Source organism: Acinonyx jubatus, chromosome B1, assembly GCF_027475565.1.
Source record: "Acinonyx jubatus isolate Ajub_Pintada_27869175 chromosome B1, VMU_Ajub_asm_v1.0, whole genome shotgun sequence".
Classification (NCBI taxonomy): domain Eukaryota; kingdom Metazoa; phylum Chordata; class Mammalia; order Carnivora; family Felidae; genus Acinonyx; species Acinonyx jubatus.
The window spans coordinates 81654709-81675461 of NC_069382.1; the positions used below are offsets into that span (position 1 = coordinate 81654709).

The window sequence follows — 20753 nt, forward strand, 5'->3', positions numbered from 1 at the left end:
GAAAACAGCTACATCTGAGACAAAACTCAGGAGAGAGGTACTGCCTGGGGCTTGGTCATGGACAGTGAAAAAGCGGGGAGTGAATAAAAGCTGAAGACAGAGGATGGGTGTGCCATGGCTGATGAGGGAAAATGGAGTTCTGATACTAGAGACAGGGTAGCTGGGTGACACCATTTTCACCGCTCCCACGCATGCGCATATGCACCTACCAGCGCCACAACACTCTACCCCAGTAGGCTAGCAGAACCATCTATTGGAGAATGGAGCCATTACACTAAGCTCCGCCCATATGGGCCAACTTTGCTCTTCAAGAATCTCACTTCAAGAGTCTCACCGCCTGCTTAGTTTATGGACTATAAAGCCCATCATAGTCTGACTTCTAGGGGAAAACTAAGTAATTTCAGACCTATTTCAATCTGTTAGCAAGTCCATCTATTCAATTTTCTTTCTTTCTTTCTTTCTTTTCCTCTTTTTCACTTCTTTTCTTTTTCTTGAATACAGAGAGAGAGAAAATTCATTTTTATTTTCAATTTTTATTAAAAATATTTTTCTTTAATTTTTTTACCGTATTTTTTACTTTTGTATAAATTTTTTCAAATTCTATTTTACTTCCATCATTTTATTTTAGTCTACTACAGTGTATTCACTTTTTAAAATTTTCAAACAATATCCTTTTATTTTCTTTTTTCTATTTTTCATTTATTTTCTTTTTCTTGAATACAGAAAGAGAAAAAATTCATTTTTATGTTTAGTTTCTGTTAAAAATATTTTTCTTTAATTTTTGTCTACTATATTCTTTACTTTTGCATAAATTTTTTCAAATTCTATTTTACTCCCATCATTTCATTTTAGTCTACTACAGTGTATTCAATTTTCAAATTTTCAAATGATTTCCTCCCTCACCTTTTTTCTCTAATCTATCAAACCACACTCAACATCCAGAACAAAACACACCTAGGATCTAGCATCATTTATTTGATTTTTGTGTGTGTGTGTTTAATTTTTTAATTTTAATATTTTTTAATTTTAATTTTTTAATTTTAATTTTTCTACCTTATTAATTCCTTTTCTCACTTCAAAATGATGAAATGAAGGAATTCACCCCAAAAGAAAGAGCAGGAAGAAACACAAGCCAGGGATTTAACCAATACAGATACAAGCAAGATTTCTGAACCAGAATTTAGAATCACGATAATAAGAATACTAGCTGGAGTCAAAAATAGATTAGAATCCCTTTTTGCAGAGATAAAAGACATAAAAACTAGTCAGGATGAAATAAAAAATGTTATAACTGAGCTGCAATCATGGATGGATGCCACAGTGGCAAGGATGGATGAGGCAGAACAGAGAATCAGCGAAATAGAGGACAAACATATGGAGAATAATGAATCAGAAAAAAAGAGGGCGATTAAGGCAGAAGAGCAGTTTAAGAATTAGAGAAATCAGTGACTCATTAAAAAGGAACAACATCAGAATAATAGGGGTCCCAGAAGAGGAAGAGAGAGAAATAGGGGTAGAAGGGTTATGTGAGCAAATCATAGTGGAAAACTTTCCTAACCTGGGGAAAGACACACTAAATCCAGGAAGCACAGAGGACCCCCATTAGATTAGACAAAAACCGACCATCAAAAAGGCATATCATAGTCAAATTCACAAAATACTCAGGCAAGGAGAGAATCATGAAAGCAGCAAGGGAAAAAAAGTCCCAAACATACAAGGGAAGACAGATCAGGTTTGCAGCAGACCTAACCACAGAAACTTGGCAGTCCAGAAAGGAGTGACAGGATGTATTCAATGTGCTGAATCAGAAAAATATGCAGCCAAGAATTCTTTATCCAGCAAGGCTGTAATTCAAAATAGAAGGAGAGAGAAAAAGTTTCCCAGACAAACAAAAATTAAAGGAGTTTGTGACCACTAAACCAGCCCTGCAAGAAATTTTAAGGGGGACTCTCTGAGGGGAGAAAAGATGAAAACATAAATAAATAAATAAATAAATAAATAAATAAATAAATAAATATCAAAAGCAACAAAGATTAGAAAGGGCTAGAGAACACCACAGAAACTCCAACTCTACACGCATCATAATGGCAATAAATTCATATCTTTCAGTACTCACTCTAATGTCAATGGACTCAGTGCTCCAATCAAAAGACATAGGGTAACAGAATGGATAAGAAAACAAGATCCATCTATATGATGTTTACAAGAGACCCACTTTAGACCTAAAGACACCTTCAGATTGAAAATAAGGGATGGAGAACCATCTGTCATGCTAATGGTCAACAAAAGAAAGATGGAGAAGCCATGCTTATAATCAGACAATCTAGACTTTAAAATAAAGTCTGTATCAAGAGATGCAGAAGGGCATTCTGTCATAATCAAGGGATGATCCACCAAGAATACCTCACAATTGTAAACATTTATGTGTCAAATGTGAAAGCACCCAAAAATATAAATCAATTAATCACAAACATACAGAAACTCATCGATAGTAATACCATAATAATAGGAGACTTCAACAACCCACTCACAGCAATGGACAGATCATCTAATCAAAAAATCAACAAGGAAACAATGGCTTTGAATGACACACTGGACCAGATAGACTTAAAAGATATATTCAGAACATTTCATCCTAAAGCAGCAGAATATACATTCTTCTCCATTGCACATGGAATGTTCTCCAGAATAAATCATATACTGGGACACAAATCAGCCCTAAGCAAGTACAAAAAGATCGAGATCATACCGTGCATATTTTCAGACCACAGTGCTATGAAACTTGAAATCAACCACAAGAAAAAATTTGGAAAGGCAACAAATACTTGGAGACTGAAGAACATCCTACTAAAGAATGAATGGGCTAACCAAGAAGTTAAAAAGGAAATTAAAAAGTATATGGAAGGCAGTGAAAATGATAACACCACAACCCCAAACCTCTGGGACACAGCAAAGGCGGTTATAAGAGGAAAGTATAGCAATCCAGGGCTTCCTAAAGAAGGAAGAAAGATATCAGATATACAACCTAACCTTACGCCTTAAGGAGCTAGAAAAAGAACAGCAAATAAAACCCCAAAACAGCAGAAGACAGGAAATAATAAAGATTAGAGCAGAAATTAATGCTATTGAAACCAAAAACAACAAAAACAAAGCAAAACAGTAGAACAGATCGATGAAACCAGAGCTGGTTCTTTGAAAGAATTAAAAAAAATTGATAAACCACTGGCCGGTTTGATCAAAAAGGAAAGGAAAGGACCCAAATAAATAAAATCATGAATGAAAGAGGAGAGATCACAACCAACACAGCAGAAATAAAAACAATAATAAGGGACTATTATGAGCAATTATATGCCAATAAAATGGGCAATCTGGAAGAAATGGACAAATTCCTAGAAACATATATACTACCAAAACTGAAACAGGAAGAAATAGAACATTTGAACAGACCCATAACCAGTAAGGAAATCGAATTAGTCATCAAAAATCTGCCAAAAAACAAGAGTCCAGGACAGATGGCTTTCCAGAGGAATTCTACCAAACATTTAAGGAAGAATTAACACGTATTCTCTTGAAGCTGTTCCAAAAAATAGAAATGGAAGCAAAACTTCCAAACTCTTTCTATGAAGCCAGCATTACCTTGATTCCAAAACCAGACAGAGACCCCACTAAAAAGGAGAACTACGGACCAATTTCCCTGATGAACATGGATGCAAAAGTTCTCAACAAGGTATTAGCCAACCAGATCCAACAATACATTAAAAAAATTATTCACCATAACCTCATGGGATATATACCTGGGATGCAGGGCTGATTCAATATCTGCAAAACAATTAATGTGATTCATCACATCAATAAAAGAAAGGACAATAACCATATGATCCTCTCAATAGATGCAGAGAAACCATTTGACAAAATACAGCATCCTTTCTTCATAAAAACCCTCAAGAAAAGAGCATACCTCGAGATCATAAAAGCCATACAGGAATGACCAACGCTAATATTATCCTAAATTGGGAAAAACTGAGAACTTTGCCCCTAAGGTCAAGAACAAGACAGGCATGTCCACTCTCACCACTGTTATTCAACATAGTATTGGAAGTCTTAGCCTTTGCAATCAGACAACACAAAGAAATAAAAGGCTTCCAAATCGTCCAAGAGGAGGTCAAACTTTCAGTCTTTGCAGATGACATGATAGTCTATATGGAAAACCCAAAAGATTCCACCAAAAAAACTGCTAGAATTGATTCATGAATTCAGCAAAGTTGCAGGATATAAAATCAACGCACAGAGAAGTCGGTTGCATTCTTATACACCAATAATGAAGCAACGGAAAGAGAAATTAAGGAATAAATCCCATTTACAGTTGCACCAAAACCCATAAAATACCTAGGAATAAATCTAACCAAATAGGTGAAAAATCTATACCCTGAAAACTATAGAAAGCTTATGTAAGAAATTGAACAAGACACACACACACAAAAAAAAAAAAAAATGAAAAAAGATTCCATGCTCCTGGATAGGAAGAACAAATATTGTTAAAATGTCAGTACTACCCAAAGCAATCTACATAGGCAATGCAATTCCTATCAAAATAACACCAGCATTCTTCACAGAGCTAGGACAAGTAATCCTAAAATTTGTATGGAACCAGAAAAGACCCTGAATAGCCAAAGCAATCTTGAAAAAGAAAACCAAAGCAGGAGGCATCACAATCCCAGACTTCAAGCTATACTACAAAGCTGTAACCCATCAAGACACTATGGTACTGGCACAAGAACAGACACTCAGATCAATGGAACTGAATAGAGAACACAGAAATGGACCCACAAACGTATGGCCAACTAATCTTTGACAAAGCAGAAAAGAATATCCAATGGAATAAAGACAGTCTCTTCAGCAAGTGGTGCTGGGAAAACTGGACAGCGACATGCAGAAGAATGAACCTGGACCCCTTTCTTACACCATACACAAAAATAAACTAAAAATGGATGAAAGACCTCAATGTACGACAGGAAGCCATCAAAATGCTTGAGGAGAAAGCAGGCAAAAACCTCTTTGATCTTGCCCGCAGCAACTTCTTACTCAACACTTCTCTGGAGGCAAGTGAAACAAAAGCAAAAATGAACTACTGGGACCTCATCAAAATAAAATGCTTCTGCACAGCGAAGGAAACAATCAGCAAAACTAAAAGGCAACCGACGGAATGGGAGAAGATATTTGCAAATGACATATCAGATAAAGGGTTAGTATCCAAAATCTATAAAGAACTTCTCAAACTCAACACCCAAAAATCAAATAATCCAGTGAAGAAATGGGCAAAAGACATGAATAGACATGTCTCCAAAGAAGACATCCACATGGCCAACCAACACATGAAGAAATGCTCAACTTCACTCATCATGAGGGAAATGCAAATCAAAACCACCATGAGATACCACCTCACACTTGTCAGAATGGCTAACATTAACAACTCAGGCAACAACAGATGTTGGCGAGGATGCAAAAGAGGATCTCTTTTGCATTGTTGGTGGGAATGAAGCTGTTGCAGCCACTCTGGAAAACAGTGTGGAGGTTCCTCAAAAAACTAAAAATAGAACTACCCTATGACCCAGCAATTGCACTACTAGGCATTTATCCAAGGGATACAGGTGTGTTGTTTCAAAGGGACACATGCACCCCCATATTTATAGCAGCACTATCAACAATAGGCAAAGTATGGAAAGAGCCCAAATGCCCATCGATTGATGAATGGATACAGAAGATGTGGTGTATATATATATATATATATATACATATATATATATATATATGTATATATATATATATATATATATATACACATACACAATGGAGTATTACTCAGCAATAAAAAAGAATGAAATCTTGCCGTTTGCAATTACATGGATGGAACTGGAGTGTATTATGCTAAGTGAAATTAGTCAGTCAGAGAAAGACAAATATCATATGACTTCACTCATGTGCAGACTTTAAGAGACAAAACAGATGAACATAAGGGAGGGGAAACAAAAATAATGTAAAAACAGGGAGGGGGACAAAACAGAAGAGACTCATAAATATGGAGAACAAACTGAGGGTTACTGGAGACGTTGTGAGAGGGGGGATGGGCTAAATGGGTAAGGGGCATTAAGGAATCTACTCCTGAAATCATTGTTGCACTATATGCTAACAAATTTGGATGTAAATTTAAAAAAATAAAGAAATAAAATTAAAATTAAAAAAGGTGTCATATATTCTATTATATTCATGGCATATAATCTACTCATGCATCTGTTAATAAATATTTAAATTATTGCCAGTGTTTTGCTATTATAAAGAATGCTGAATGTGTATGTTTTATAACATATCTATAGAAAAAATTTCCAGAAGTGTAATAGGTGCATTTGTTCATGATTTTCCTTTTTTAAATTTTTTCAAATGTTTATTTATTTTTGAGAGACAGAGCACAAGCAGGGGAGGGGCTGAGAGAGAAGGAGACACAGAATCCAAAGGAGGCTCCAGGCTCTGAACTGTCAACACAGAGCCCGAAGCAGGGCTCGAATTCACGAACTGTGAGATCATTACCTGAGCTGAAGTTGGTCACTCAACCAGCTGAGCCACCCAGGCTCTGCATTGACCATGATTTTTAAGTAATGATAAAGTTGGCAGGCAGGTCAACCCAGTGTCAGGGCTCATAACTCTGGTGATGCTATTTTGAACAAAAATTTGAACTGAGACCTTGAGGAAAAGACAGAGTCTCAAATAATAATAGCTTTGAAGCAAGACAGTATTTGTGGGAAATGAGGTGAATGTTTGACTTGGGAAATATTAATCAAACATATTTAGAGTATAGACAACAGCAATTTAGACCCATTTTATCTACTTTTAATTTTTAAGACCTTTTCCATCACATATTTCTGATTCATGTATTCAATAAATAGTAATTTGTGTAATTTTTCTGTGTATAACTTTCTTAGGCACCATGAGGTTTAAAGAATTAGATGCAATTGTTCTTGACCTTTTGGAACTTATACATTCACATGAGAATTTATGAGTCAAGAAAGTATGTATATGTGAAACCAAAAACATGTGTGCAGGGATATGTATCAGCTAAAACATTGCAAATTGTATTTATAAATGTGTAGAAGTCAGTGGGTTTTAATATTGAGAAGTAGACTAAAGAGCAGACATTCCTGTTTTTACAAAAGCATTTATCATTATTGAAGACTTAGGAAACAGATAAGCAAAAACAAAGGGAAAAAATATAGCACACCTGAGAGGTCCATTTTGAGCATGGAGTTTTTCTTTCCTTCTTTCTCTGAGTCAAACTATACATTATATATACTGTTTGGTAACAGTTTTTCACTTAACAATAGATGAGGTACATCTTTGAATGCCATTGCATGTTTACCTAAAACACTTGTGGTGTTTTATTGTAGAAATATACCATATTTATTTAATTGATTCCATATTGTTGAATTTTGGATGGTATCTAAATGTTCAAGATGGTAAATAATGGTGCTAAATCTTTGTATGCATCTTTATTTTGTTAGGATACAGTGAGTAATGGTAATTGATGAGTCAAGAGCCTTTAATATTTATTTATTTGATATTTCAAGGTCTTTGATATTTATTTATTTACTTAGGTATTTAATCTTTTTGTAGAAAGATTACTCCAATTTATACTCCCACCGTGTCCTTGCTAACAATAAAAATTATTTAGAAACATCTATGTTAATTTGATGTCCAAAAGTAGGGACTCATTTTAATTTTAATTTTCCCAAATGCTAGCAAGACTTAACATATTTTTTACAAATTACATTGCCTTGTATGTTTCTATGGGCAGCTTTTTGAGGGAAACAGTTTTTTTTGAGTCAAGTGTTAGAAAACAGAATTATTTTGTAAATTAAATAAATTAAGAATTGTTTATCGGGGTGCCTGGGTGGCTCAGTAGGTTAAAAGTCCAACTTTGGCCCAGGTCATGATCTCATGGTTCGGAGGGTGAGTTCAGAGACCCTGCATTGGTCTCTGTGCTGACAGCTCAGAACCCAGAGCCTGCTTTGGATTCTGTGTCTCCCTCTCTCTTTGCCCCTCTCCCGCTCACACTCTGTCTCTCTCTCTCTCCCTCCCTCTAAAAAATAAACATTAAAAAATTAAAAAAAAAAGAATTATTTATTAGATCAATAAATATTTTAAAGCCCGATATGATTTGCAATTTTAATTACAATCATTTATCTTCATTTGATAATTCTTATATATTGTATTATAGTGAATATACAAGAATAGCAAGAAGAAACATAGTACCAGAAAATTTCAGTCCGATTATATTTATAGGACATTGGTGACAAAAATTAAGCAGCTTCTGTTTCAAATATTAATCATTTTCACCATCCCTTCCCCCAACAATATCTCATAGAGATAAGTAGCATGTAGTACAAGTCTGATCATTGACAGGTGGAGTGAGCCCCAGGCCTAAGCATCTATTGCCTTCCAGCATGGAAAGGAAGCTCCTTTCCTGGAAGTGAATTCAGGGAGAAAGGAGGTAGTACTGGATGCCTTATGTTTATATCTTAAGAGTTAAAAAACAGATCCAAGTTGAGCTTGTGATTATTCATTTTAGGTGAAAATTTTAAGGAGTCCATTTTGGTTTGAGATGTTTCTAAGAGATGTAACCAAAATCCTCCTGGTCACCCTAGTCTATAGGCCTCTAGGGAAAATGAACCAGGTTAGAAGGTAGAATGTGGGTGACTTAAGTCACCTGGACGTGACTTAAGAAGGAACTTTTATCTTCTTTGTGTTGTTCATATTAAGGGTTGCTATGGACTGAATTGTGTATCTGCCCATGCCCATCACAATTCACATTTTGAGGCCCTAACTCCGAATGTGTTGGTATTTGAGATGGAGACTTTGAAACATAATTAGGTTTAAGTGAGGTCATCAGGTGGACCCTCATGATGGGATTATAAGAAGAGACACCAAAGACCACACCCTCTCTTTCTCTCTGCCATATGAGGACACAGTAAATGAGAAATAGTGGTATAAAGCAGAACATTTCAATAAATTTTAACAACTGATATTTGACCTTGAAAAAATTTTTAAATGATCTTTTTAAAAAAAAAGAATGAATTATGACCAAGTTCGCAGTCCTTGGTGCTACCCTCCTCATACTTCCTCAGACTAACTACCTTAGAAAAATTTTTGACCTCTCTCTTTCCTCCTTTACTTCCACCCTCCTTCCTCCTTTGCCCTTCTTCCTTCTTTTCCTCCCTGCCTCTTTCCTTTTCTCCTTACCTCTCTCTTGCTTTATTTTCTTCTTCCTCTCAGGTGCTATGTGCCAGACACTATTCCAAATGCCCCAGTGGGACTTTCATATTGATGAGATGCATTTGACTGTAAACCAAAAGCAAGCAAATAGATATGGTGTCAGGTGTTGATTAACAATGAAGGAATATAAAGCAGGATAAAGGGGGATAGGAAGTACTAGGGGGTATTATTTTATAATTCTTTTATATAGAGTGGTCTGGAAGAGTGTCTTGGATAAGGTGACATTAGACAAGATACAACTAAAGGAGTGACAACAGCAGATATCTGGAAGAATAGTATTCCAAGCATAAGTTTAGGTGGGAGTACACATGGCATCTTTAAGAAACTGCAAAGCTGAGTGGGTAAAAAAGTGGGTGGTAAGGGTTGAGATCTAAGAGATAGCAGAGGGCAATACCAAATAGCTCCTTGTAGACTATTACAGAGAATTTGGCTTTTACTTCGAACGAGATGAAAAGCCATTACAGGGTTTTAAGCAGAGAAGTGATTGTCTCCATGGACCCCTCACATTTCTGCAAATCTTCAAAGGCATTGACAGATAAGTTGCTTTGAACTGTCTTTTTAAGGATGTTTGCATGGCAAGCAGCCTTGGAAGATAGAGTTATTTCCTTTCCTGTAACAGGTTTGTTTATATTGTAGGATAATAGAGCTATCTTTCTTGGGAGAGGAAGATAGGCAGGTTTATTGCCAACCAGTTATATAACATCAAGGCTTTCTGATTCCTATAACACAGCCCAGTGCATATACTGGCAATACCTGGCCCTCATCACATCAACCTGTGATAACTGGGGCTTAGGGAACTTATGCAACAATGTTACAATGACTACTGTTATTACTACAAATTGTCTTTTGTCTCTGACCCAGCTTTGGGCCTTCTGTCAGTATCTGTGAAACTCTAGCAGGCTATTTTATTAGCTTGCTGGTAGGTAAGATCTCACAACCCTCCCAGATCCTATCCTTACTGTGATATGATCTGACATATTTGAAAGCACAGTTCTGGCTGACATGTGGAAAGCAGAGTGTAGGAGAAGAATGGTAGAATCAGGGAGACTGGTTAGTAAGGTCTTGGAATAATCTTGGAGAGAAATAACGGTGGCTTGGACCAAGGGGTAGAAATAGTGATATATATTGAACATTAAACAAAAGAGTTTGGTAATGAACTGGATGAAGGGTGTGAGAGAAAGAGAAATGCCAAGGATGATTCCCAAGTTCTTGGTCAGAGCAATAAGAAGAATTGATGAAAAAGATTGCAGAAATCTTGGAGTAGAGGTGGGAAGAGCTAAAAAATTGTTTTGGTCATGTTAAGTTTATTTTTAGTTTTTTATTTTCCTACAGCTTTATTGATATATAATTGACATAACATTGTGTATGTGTAAGATATGTAAGGTGATTTCATACATGTATATATTGTGAAATAATTACCATAATAAATTAACACATCCATCACTTCATATAGCTATAATTTTTTTGTAAATGTAGTGAGAACATTTAACATCAATACTTAAAGCAACTTTCAAATGTATAACGCAGTATTGTTAGTTATAGTCACCATGCTGTATGTTAGATACCCAGAACTTACTCAGCTTATAGCTGGAAGTTTGTACCCTTTGACCATCGTCTCTCCATTTCTATCATTCCCTAGTCCCTGGAAACCACCATTCTATTCAGTTTCTATGAGTCCCTCCTTTTTATTTATTTATTTATTTTTTTAGAGTATACATATAAGTGAGGTCATATAGTATTTGTCTTTTTTCTGACTTATGTCACTCAGCATAATGCTCTCAAGTTTAACTTATGTTGTAAATGGCAGGATTTCCTTCTTTTTTATGGATGAATAGAATTCCAGTGTGTGTGTGTGTGTGATATCTTCTTTATCCATTCCTCTGTTTATGGACACTTAGGTTGTTTTCATATCTTGGATATAGGGAATAATGATGGACATGGAGTGCAGAAATCTCTTCAAGATAGTGATCTTTTCCTTCAGATATATATTCAGAAGTGGATTGCTGAATCATATGATAATTATATATATATGAACTTCTATACTATCTTGCATAGAGGCTACACCAATTTATATTTTCACCATTACTGTACAAGGGTTCATATTTCTCCTCACATCCTCAATAGCCTTCTTACTTCTTGTCTTTTTGATAAAAGCATTCTAATAGGTGTGAGGTGATATCTCGTTGTGGTTTTGATTTGCATTTCTTAGATGATTACGGATGTTGAGTATCTTTTCATGTGCCTGTTGGACATTTGTATGTCTTCCTTGGGAAAATATCTATTCAGGCCCTTTGCTCATTTTTGTTTGTTTTTGTTTGAGAGAGAGAGAGGGGGGAGGAGGAGGAGGAGAGAGAGGTAAAGGGACAATCCCAAGCAGGCTCCATGCTATCAGTGCAGAGCCTGATGCAGGGCTCAAACCCACCAACCATGAGATCATGACCTGAGCTGAAATCAAGAGTCAGATGCTTAACTGACTGAGCCACCCAGGTGCCCCAGCATTAATCCCTTTTAAAGTGTTTGATAGAGTTTACCAATCAAATCATCTGGTTCTGGGTTTTGTTTTATTTTGTTTTGTTTTACTACTGATTTAATCTCCTTACTAGTTGGTAGGTCTGTTCAAACTTTTATTTCTTCATGATTCAGTCTTGGTAGGCTGTATGCTACAAATTTATTAATTATTTTTCTAGATTATCCAGTTTGTTGGTGTATAATGACTCATAGTATCCTCTATACTTGGTATTTCTGTGATGTCAATTTTAATGTCTTTTCTTTCATTTAAAATGTGTTTGAGAATTTTTTTTTCTTGGTTAGTATAGCTAAAAGTTTGTTAATTTGTTTATCTTTTTTAAAAACCAAACTCTAGTATTGATTTTTTTATTGTCTTGTCTCTATTTTATTAATTTCTGGTATAATCTTTTTAAAATTAATTAATTTTTTTTTAGTTTCATAAAATTAACATAAAGTGTTATATTAGTTTCAGGTGTCCAATGTAGTGATTTGACAATTCTGAACATTACTCAGTGCTCATCACAAGTTTACTCTTATTACCCGTCACCTGTTTCACCCATTCACACACCCACATCCCCTCTGGTAACCATCAATTTGTTCTGTAGTTAAGAGTCCGTTTCTTGGTTTGTCCGTTTGTTTTTTTTTTTTTTTCATTTGTTTTGGTTCTTAAATTTCATGTATGAGTGAAATCATAGGATATTTGTCTTTCTCTTACTGACTTATTTCACTTACCATTGTACCCTCTAGAACCATCCATATTGTGGCAAATGGCAATATTTCATTCCTTTTTATGGCTGAGTAATATTCCATTGTATTCATTTACCACATTTTCTGTATCCATTAATCTATTGATGGACAGTTTGGTTGCTTCCATATTTTGGCTACCGAAAATAATGCTGCAATAAACATAGGGGTGCATATATCCTTTGTAATTAGTGTTTTCATTCTCTTTGGGTAAATACTTTGGGTAAATATTTACCCAATAGTGGAATTACTAGATCAATAGTGGAATTACTGGATCATATGGTTATTCTATTTTTAACTTTTTGAGAAAACTCCATACTGTTTATCACAGTGGCTACACCAGTTTGCATTCCCATTAATGGTGCATGAGGATTTCTTTTTCTCCACATCCTTGTCAACACTCGTTTCTTGTGTTTTTGATTTTAGCCATTCTTACAGGTATAAAGTAGTATATCATTGTGGTTTTAATTTATCTTTCCCTGATGGTGAGTGATGTTAACATCTTTTCCTGTGTCTGTCGTTCATCTGTATGTCTTCTTTGGAGAAATGTCTGTTCATGTCTTCTGCCCATTTTTAATTGGACTATTTTTTAAATAAGTTCTCTATATATTTTGCATATTAACTCCTTATTGTATATATCATTTGCAAGTATCTTCCCCATTCACTAAGTTGTCTTTTTGTTTTGTTGATTATTTCTTTTGATGTGTGGAAGCTTTTTAATTTGGTATAGTCCCAATAGTTTATTTTTGCTTTTGTTTCCCTTGCCCTAGGAGACATATCTAGAAAAATGTTGCTGTGGCCAATGTCAGAGAAATTACTGCCTGTGCTATCTTTTAGGATTTTTATGTTTTCAGGTCTCACATTAGGTCCTAGATATATTTAGATTATATTTTTGTGTATAGCATAAGAAAGTGGTTCAGTTTTGTTCTTTTGCTAGTAGCTGTCCAGTTTTCTCAACACAATTTACTGAAGAGACTGTCTTTTTCCCATTGCATAGTCTTGCCTCCTTTGTCACAAATTAATTGACCATATAGTTGTGGGTTTATTTCTGGGCTTTCTATTCTGTTCTATTTATCTATGTATGTATTTTTGTGCCAGTGCCATACTGATCTGATTACTACAGATTTGTAGTATATCTTGAAATCTGGGTTTGTGATACTTCCCATTGTGTTCTTCTTTGTCAATATAGCTTTGACTATTCAGGGTCTTTTGTGGTTCCATACAAATTTTAGGATTATTTGTTCTGGTTCTGTGAAAAATGCTGTTGGCATTTTGATAGGGATTGCATTATATCTGAAGATTGCTTTGCGTACCATAGAAATTTTAACAATATTTGTTCTTCCAATCCATGAGCATGGAATATCTTTCCATTTTGTTTGTGTCATCTTAGATTTCTTTCATCATTCATTTATAGTTTTCAGATTATAGGTCTTCTCCTTATTTATGTTTATTCCTAAGTGTTTTATTATTTTTGGTGCAATTGTAAATGGGATATTTTCTTAATTTCTATTCCTGCCACATCATTATTAGTATATAGAAATGCAATAGATTTCTGTATATTGACTTTATATCCTGCAACTTTACTGAATTCAATCTGTTCTAGTAGTTTTTTGGTGGTCTTTAGCATTTTCTATATATTGTATCATGTCATCTGCAAAAAGTGAAAATTTTACTTCTTCCTTACCTATTTGGATGCCTTTTATTCATTTTTCTTGTCTGATTGCTGTGACTAGGACTTCTAGTATTATGTTGAATAAAAGTAGTGAGAGTGGACACCCCTGTCTTGTTCCCTATTTTAGGGCAAAAGCTCTCAGTTTTTCACCATTGAAGTTAATGTTGGTTGTGGGTTTTTCATATACAGTCTTTACTATTTTGAGGTATGTTTTCTCTAAACTTACTTTATTGGGGATTTTTATCATGAATAGATGTACTTTGTCAAATGTTTTTTCTGCATCTGTTGAAAAGATAATATAGTTTTTATCCTTTCTCTTGATCTGATGTATTATGTTGATTGATTTGTGAATATTGAACACACTTGCATCCCAGGAATAAATTGCACTTGATCATGATGGATGATTTTTTTAATGTATTATTGGGTTCAGCTTGTTAATATTTTAATGAGAATTTTTGAATCTGTGTTCATCAGAGATATTGGCCTACAGTTCTTTTTTTGTAGTGTCTTTATCTGGTTTTGGTATTAGAGTAATGGCCTCATGGAATGAATTTGGAAATGTGCTTCCTCTTTTAATTTTTGGAATAGTTTGAGAAGAGTAGGTATTACCTCTACATTAAATGTTTGGTAGAATTCATCTGTGAAGCTGTATGGTCCTGGACTTTTGTTTGTTGGGAGTTTTTTGATTACTGATTCAATTTAATTGCTGGTAATCAGTCTGTTCAATTTTTCTATTTATTCCTGATTCAGTTTGGGGAGTTTATATTTCTAGGAATTTATCTATTTCTTCTAGGTTGTCCAGTTTGTTGGCATATGATTTTTCATAATATTCTCTTATAATAATTTGTATTTTTGTAGTATTAGTTGTTGTTTTTCTTCATTTCTGATTTTGTTTATATGAGTCCTCTCTCTTTCTCTCTCTCAATGAGTCAGGTTAAAGGTTTATCAATTTTGTTGATATTTTCAAAGAAACAGCTCTTGGTTTGATCGATATGTTCTATTACTTTCTTTTTTGTTTGTTTTTTTATATTTCATTTATTTCTGCTCTGATCTTTATTATTTCCTTCCTTCTACTGTTTTGGGGTTTCATTTAATCTTCTTTTTCTAGCTCCATTAGGTGTAAGGTTAGGCATTTTTCTGAGATTTTTCTTGTTTCTGGAGGTAGGCCTCTATTACTATATTTTTCCTTCATAGAACAGCCTTTGTCGCATCACAAAGATTTTGACCATTGTCTTTTCATTTTCATTTGTCTCCATATATTTTTAATTTCCTCTTTGATTTCTTGGCTGACCCATTCATTGTTTAGTAGCATGTTATTTAACCTCCATGTATTTTTGCTCTTTCCAGATTTTTTTTTATTTTGGTTGATTTCTATGTTCATAGTGTTGTGATCAGAAAAGATGCATAGTGTGACATCATTCTTTCTGAACTTGTTGAGATTTGTTTTGTGGCCTAACATATGGTCAGTTCTGGAGAATATCCCATGTGCGCTTGGAAAGAATGTGTCCTGCACTGTTTTAGGATGGAATCTTCTGAGAATATCTGTTAGATTCATCTGGTCCAATGTGTCATTCAAAGCCAGTGTGTCCTTGTTGATTTTCTCTTGGAAGATCTATCCATTGATGTAAGTATGGTTTTAAAGTTCCCTACTATCATTGTGTTACTATTGATTATTTCCTATATGTTTGTTAACAGCTACACTATGTATTTAGGTGCTCGCATGTTCAGTGCATAAATATTTACAATTGTTATATCTTTTTTAAAAATATGTGTAAAATATTGAGATATGGTTGACATACAATATGCTGCATATTTAAAGTATATGATTTAATAACTTTGGATATATGTATGTACCTGTGAATCCAATGCTAGTCAAGATAATGAACATATCCATCATCTTAAAAACCTTTGTGCCCCCTTGGTAATGATACCATCTATCTCTCTCCATCCTTTCTCTCCACATCACCTTACCCCATTCTCAGGCAACTACTGATATTTTGCCAGTATGAATCATTTTCTTTTCTTGTAATTTTATGTGAATGGAATATACAATGTGTATTTTTGTGTCTTGTTTCCTGCAACCTAATTATTTCTAGATTTATATTCAGAATATAGAAAATCTCACAAAGGTCAATAATAAGAAAACAGATACTCCAATAAATAAATGGGCAAAAACTTTGAATAGACACTCCATTAAAAAAGATATATAAATGTCAAATAAGCACATGAAAAGATGCTAGACACCCTTTTTCAAATATTCAAAGTCATTAGGGATATGTCAATAAAAACTACAAGATACCAATATATACCTCTGAGAATAGCCAACATTAAAAAAGACTGACCATACCAAGACCTGGCAGGATTGTGGAGAATGGAACTCTTATACACTGCTAGTGGGAACGAAAAATGGTGCCAACATTTTGGAAGATAGTTTGGCAGTTTCTTAAAATGTCAATCTTACAACTACTGTATGACCCAGCCATTGTACTCCTAAATATTTACCCTAGAGAAATAAAACATATGTTCAAGCAAATACTCATACACAAATGTTCATAGAAGCTTTATTTATAACAGCCTCAAATTGGAAACAATCCAAATATCCGTGACCAGGTAAATGGATAGAACAAATTGTGTTATATCTGTATAATGGAATATTAGTCAATCATAAAAGAAGAAAGAACTATTTCTCCTCTGTTCTTTTCTTCTCTTGCTGTCTTCTCTTGTGGTTTGCTAGCTTTCCTCAGTGATAAAGAATTCCTTGAATTATTTTCTATTTATTTATTTTTTTGCTTACCTATTACCAGTTTTTGATTTGTGGTTACCATTGCATTTATATATAATGTTGTATGTATACAGATGTCTGTATTAAGTTGATGGTTGCTTAGGTTTGAACCCATTCTCAAAGTACTAAATTTTTGCCCCTTTATTTTAGGTATATGGTGTCATACTTTATATCCTTTTATTTATGTTTTTGAAAGGTGAGTGTACACATTTAATTTATTTTTGAGAGTATATTTATATTTTGGAAACAGGACATGTCTTACTTAGACTAGCTGAGAGTAGGTGCACACACATGGGGATGCAAGATGGCAGCAAGAATGGTTCTTTTCTGTTTAAGAAGTTTTTTTTTATGTTTGTTTATTTTTGAGAGACAGAGAAAGACAGAGAATGAGCAGGGAAAGGGCAGAGAGAGAGGCAGACACAGAATCTGAAGGAGGCTCTAGGCTCTGAGCTATCAGCCTACAGCCCAGTGCAGGTGGCTCAAACCCAAGAACAGTGAGATCATGACCTGAGCAGAAGTCGGGTGCTTAACCGACTGAGCCACCCAGGTGCTCTGGTACTGTTTTGTTTTCTATCTCTTTGTTGAGAGTCTCACTGAGGTTCTCCACTCTTTTCTCAATTTCACTGAGTATCTTCATGACCATTAACTTTAAATTCTCTATCAGGCATATTACTTATCTCTGTTTTGTTTCACTTTCTTGCTGTGATTTTGTCCTATCTTTTCATTTGGGACATATTCTTGTCTTCTCATTTTGTCTAACTCTCTGTGTCTGATTCTATGTATTAGGAAAGTCAGCTATGTCTCCTGCTTGAAAAGTAGTGGCCTTATGAAGAAGAGGTCCTGTAGTGGCCTGCAGTGCAATGTTCCCCATTCACCAGGACTTGTGGCTTCAGGGGTGGGTGTCTCCCATGTGTGTTGCAGGCACTCTACTATAGTGGCTGAGCTGTGTTTGCTGTCAATCCAGTTGTCTGCAATGGATCTCTTTGCCTGCTTATGGGCAGGGTTTGCTCCCTGTGTTGTTACTGCGTCAGTCTGGGACCTTCTTCAGCCTGAGTTGGGTCTTACCAGATGTTTGCCAGAGCTGTGGTCACATGGAACTGCAAGATGCTCTCCCTGTGTTATCCCCAGAGAAGCTTTCATTAGTGGGTGAAGCCTGCTATCAGACCAGATGTCTGCCTTCAGCCCACTGCTGGAGCCACAGTAGAACTGTTTTATGTGGTTATCTTCCCCTTTCCCCAGGTAAGCAATCACTTTGGAGTTGTGTTGACCTGTCAGGGCTACTGCACAATGCCATGCTTGAGGCACATCTTTGGATGGACTCCTGTGGAGGGTGTGTTGGATGACACAGATATGCAGGAGAATGCGGAGGCAGGGCATTGGGTGGAAGCTATCTAGGTAGAGAGTGTCCATGCTCCTTCCCATCTGGATACCTAGGCTTAGGGGCAGGGAGGGTGCCTGCCTGCTCTTTTGTTCTTGGAGAAGCTTCTTAGACTCTCTGCTTCTCCTGCACAGTTCTGAGATTAGTAAATAAGCCTCCTTCAGTACACCCCAGGAGTTTTTTAAACTGCAACTTCTATGCCTCATCTCCACAGGGTTGTTTGTTATGTTGGCTTTTTAAGGTTGGGGACTCAGTATCCTATCGCCATCTTATTCTCCTAGAGTAGAATACACTGATTTTTAATGTTCCCAGTGTTAAGTCCCACTGATTGTAAAAACTTGTGAAGTGAAGCCCCCTTTAGTTTTCAAAGCCAAATGTTATGGGGATTCATCTCCCCAGTGCAGGTCCCCTGTGCTTGGGGTGCCTGGTGTGGAGTCTGCTCCTCTCCCTTTTTTGTCCTTGCAGTCCTCCCTCCCATGGACAGTCTCAGTAGTCACTTTGGCTCCAGAACATGTCTCTTCCCTTTCCACCATTTTAAATGTGACCTCTTTTCTAAATTAACTGTGGAGAGTCTGTTCTCCCCAATCCATGAGTCATTTTCTGGGTTGTTTACACTGATGTGGGTGTTTTCTAGGGCCAAGGTGTACTTAGGATCCTCTTACTCTGCCATCTTCCCTGGTTTTGTTTCTGCTATAATATTTATTATATCCTTCCTTCTGCTAATCTGGGCTTAGATTTTTCTTTTTGCAATTCCTTGAGCTTAAAGTTAGGTTGTTTAAGAGTGTGTTGTTTAATTTCTACATTTTTTCTGAATTTTCCCATTTTCCTCCTGTTATTGATTTCTAGTTTCATACCACTGTGGTCAGAAAAGGTACTTGATATGATTTCAGTTTTCCTTAATTTGTTTAGGCTTGCTTTGTGGCCCAACATTTGATCTATCCTGGAGAGTATTTCATGTGCACTTGAGAAAGATAGCATATTCTGGTGCTGTTCGATGGAATATTCTATGTATATATATCTATAGAATGTACATATTCTATAGATAGATATAGATATAGATATAGATATAGATATAGAATAGGTATAAATATAGATATAGGTGCATTTGGTCTTTAGTGTTATTCAGGTCTGGTTTTTCATTTTATGTCTGGATACTCTATCCAGTGTTAAAAGTAAGGTGTTGAAGTTCCCTATTATTGTATTGTTATCTACTTCTCCTTTGAGTTCTGTTAATATTTACTTTAAATATTTAGGTGCTTCAATGTTGGGTGCATATATACTTATAATTGTTATATCTTCTTGATGAATTGACTCCTTTTGTCATGTTAATTTTAGAATGACAATTATACATCCAACTGAAGTGTAAATATTCTATACTCACATATTGTTAACCCAATCATAGACATACAATCAGGAATGTAGGACATATGGGTTTAGAGTTCAGAATAAAGGTCTGGATAAAGAAGATATATTTGGCAGTTATATCCATGTTGATGATTTTTAAAGCCACGAGACTAACTTTTACCACCTTTAGAGGTATATAGATAGAAGAGGGAAGAGGTTTGAAGACTGAGCACTGAACCACTATACTATGTACAGATTGGGGTATATGGAAAGAGACCACCAAAAAAATAGGAGGAGAGCCAAGAGGAAGTGGCATCCTAGAAAGCTTGCAAAGAAAATGTCTCAAAGTGGAAGTGATCAATTGTATTAAAAGCTTATGATAGCTAAGATAAAGACTGAGAATTTACCATTGCATATAGCAATTGTGGGGCAATTGGTGACCTGATATAAGCAGTTTCTATTAAGTGTTAATAGCAAAAACCTACTTGAAATAGATTAAATAGAAAAGAAAGCTCAGAACAGAAAATTAAGTTTTGCAACAGTCTGGGATAAAGAAATGAGGTAATAATTGAATAAGAGTATGGAACCAAGACGTTTTTTTTTTTTTTTAAACTGTTATAATATGTTTGTATGCTAATAGTAATAATCTAGGAGAAAGGAAAAATGATAATGAAAAAGATGGAAGAGGGATAAATGTTGGAGTGATGTCTTCGAGTAGGTAGAGGGTATCAGACCTAGAGACAAGAGGAAGCATTAGACTTTGAGAAGAGCATGGACCATTCTTTTCTAACATCAAAAAGAAAGGCAGATTTAAGCAGATATGATGATGAGAGCTTGAAAATTGTCTCTAATGATCTCATCCCTCTTTTCACAGAAATGGGAAGCAAGCTCATCAGCTGAGGGGAGATGGTGTTGAAGGTTTAACGACAGAGAAGACATGGAATGATTAAGTGAGTGGGACAGGGAATGGGCAAGGAAGACAGGATAAATGCTGAGCAAGTGTT

At 35.4% G+C, this 20753-nt stretch overlaps 1 long non-coding RNA gene across 3 annotated transcripts in view; it reads left to right on the forward strand.

Moving 5' to 3' along the window:
• The window catches only part of LOC113601470 (uncharacterized), a 102572-nt gene that overhangs the window by 869 nt on the left and 80950 nt on the right, over positions 1–20753 (forward strand). For all 3 annotated transcript variants that reach the window (XR_008296103.1, XR_008296104.1, XR_003422779.2), the window contains exons 2-3: positions 17178–17223; positions 20624–20699. This is a non-coding gene — a long non-coding RNA (uncharacterized LOC113601470). The remainder of the gene's footprint in view (positions 1–17177; positions 17224–20623; positions 20700–20753) is intronic.